At 42.0% G+C, this 2,688-nt stretch overlaps 1 pseudogene; it reads left to right on the top strand.

Annotated features, from left to right (window-relative positions):
* The first annotated feature begins 1,200 nt into the window (after window positions 1-1,200).
* On the top strand, window positions 1,201-2,687 carry LOC101578641 (annotated as a pseudogene).
* Window position 2,688: the final 1 nt, after the last annotated feature.

The following is a 2,688-nucleotide window of genomic DNA, read 5'->3' as shown; positions in this document are numbered from 1 at the left end:
TGATTTGATCTCCTCTTAGCTGAGAGTGGTTTCTATGGAAGAACAAAGTTATCAGAATCCTACAGTCCTGGAATCTAGGAGCTTGAGGGCTATTGTTATGGTTGGGAAATCCCAGTAACACACCTCAGCCAACAGTATAAGAGGTAAGAGAAAGAGTAGGAAGACCTGTTAAAAAGTTAGTGAAACATTCTAGGTGAGAGATAATAAAGGTTTGGAGTCTGGGGGAGGAGCAGAGGTAGATTTTGGAGATATTTCAAATGATTTGCTAATAGACTAAATTCCAAGAGAGAGAGGAATCAGGAGTGTCTGCTAAGACTACCTTGAACAAGTAGAAGAATAAAATTGCACGAAGCTTTGTCTTCTTTATTCTCTTTGTTCTTTAATTGAGGTTTATTTTTTGTTTTTAGTGCCGAGGACTGAACCCAGGGCTTCCAGCTTGCTAGGCAAGCAGTCTACTGCTGAGCTAAATCCCCAGCACCAGGGCTTTGTTTTCTTAAAGCAGTTGTGTTACCTAAAGAATGTAACTTTGTACTTCATCATTTCAGCCTGGGTTAAAGAATATGGGCCATTTTTTTGTTTTTATAGTATAAATTGCCTAAATTGAACCAATTAGAAATTGAAAATTTGAATATACTCATCATCTTGGAATAAGTCACAATTTGTTAAAGAATGATGTTTAATGAGACAAACTGCAAGAAGAAAGTCAACTAACTTTAAATTTACAAAAATAGGTCATTATCATCATGAGTCCTTATTTTCAAAGCACTGAAATGGAAAGAAGTCTAATTCATTTTAGATAATAGCAGATGTAAAAACTGACACAGATGATGCTAAAAGAAAATACATATTATTACCACTTATGAATATAGGGAAATAAACTAATAAAACTACTCATAATCTGAGTTGAATATGTTAGAAACATTAAGAAAGAATTATTCTGTAGATACAGTAGAGATCGTTATTAGGAAATCCATTAACATGTCATTAATAGCTCAAAGAAAATAAAAGACACCTCAATATATAATAACAGTTTAAATTTGTTGATGTTTTAATTAATTTTATTCTAGATACTTAAAAAGTAGTTTACATATGTATGTTCAATTAAATTATGTAAAAAATCCTAGAATGCAGATAGCAGTTTATATTTTACATGTGAAAAAGTGAAACATTCAAAGGTTCAGTAGGGACCTGCTCAGAGGAATGGCACCGCTGGGTTCAAGCACTGTCTTCCTGTTGTCTTCCTGTTGGCCCTGACAATTGTAGTCAGTACCCAGGCTCTGACACCCACTTACTACCTCACCAGACATGATGTGGAGAGATTGAAAGCCTCCCTGGACCGTCCTTTCATAAGTTTGGAATCTGCCTTCTACTCCATCGTGGGACTCTGCAGCCTCGGGGCCCAGGTGCCAGATGTAAAGAAAGTATGCATCTTCATCAAATCTAACCTTGATCCCAGCAACGTGGATTCCCTTTTCTATGCTGCCCAGTTCAGCCAGGTCCTCTCAGGTTGCAAGGTCTGTATTTCAGATGAGACCAAAGATCTGCTTCTGGCAGCTGTCAGTGAAGACTCTTCAGTTACCCAGATCTACCATGCAGTCGCAGCCCTCAGTGGCTTTGGCCTTCCTGTGGCATCCCAGGAGGCACTTGGTGCCCTTACTTGGTGCCCTTACTGTTCGTCTTGGGAAGGAGGAAACCGTGCCGGCAACAATCCAGGCTCTACAAACAGCATTCCATCTATCTCAGCAGGCTGATCTGAGGAACATTGTGGAGGAGATTGAGGACCTTGTTGCCCGCCTGGATGAGCAGGGCAGCAGGTATCTCCAGTTTGAAGAGGGGCTGGAAGCCACAGCGTTATTTGTTGCTGCCACCTACAAACTCATGGATCATGTGGGGACTGAGCCATCCATTAAGGAGGATCAGGTCATCCAGCTCATGAACACAATCTTCAGCAAGAAGAACTTTTAGTCACTCTCAGAAGCTTCATTGTGGCCTCTGCTGCTGCTGCACTCTCCCAGAATCGCTACCACGTGCTGGTTGTGGTTGTGCCTGAGGGCTCTGCTTCTGACACTCAGGAACAGGCTGTCCTGCGGTTGCAAGTCACCAATGTTCTGTCACAGCCTCTGACTCAGGCTCTTGTTAAACTAGAGCACACTAAGTCTGTTGCTTCCAGAGCTACCATCCTCCAGAGGATGCCCTTCACCCTTGTAGGGGATATTTTTGAGCTAAACTTCGTGGATGTCAAATTTTCCAGTGGTTATTATGACTTCTCTGTAAAAGTTGAAGGTGACAGCTGTTATACTGCAAACACTGTAGAGCTCCGAGTCAAGATCTCCACTGAAGTTGGCATCATGAATGTTGATGGATAAGGATCTGTGGATAAGGATCAGAGTATTGCACCCCAAACTACCCGGATAACCTACCCAGCCAAAGCCCAGGGCACATTCATCGCAGACAGCCACCAGAGCTTTGCCTTGTTCTTCCAGCTGGTGGATGTGAACACTGGTGCTGAACTTACCCCTCACCAGACATTTGTCCGACTTCATAACCAGAAGACTGGCCAAGAAGTGGTGTTTGTTACTGAGCCAGACAACAAGAATGTGTACAAATTTGAACTGGACACCTCAGAATGAAAGATTGAATTTGACTTGGCCTCAGGCATCTATACTCTCTACTCAATCATTGGAGATG

Source organism: Octodon degus, unplaced genomic scaffold (assembly GCF_000260255.1).
Source record: "Octodon degus isolate 3935 unplaced genomic scaffold, OctDeg1.0 scaffold00049, whole genome shotgun sequence".
Classification (NCBI taxonomy): domain Eukaryota; kingdom Metazoa; phylum Chordata; class Mammalia; order Rodentia; family Octodontidae; genus Octodon; species Octodon degus.
The sequence above is the reverse complement of the archived record's forward strand: the minus strand, read 5'-3'. Positions and strand labels throughout refer to the sequence as shown.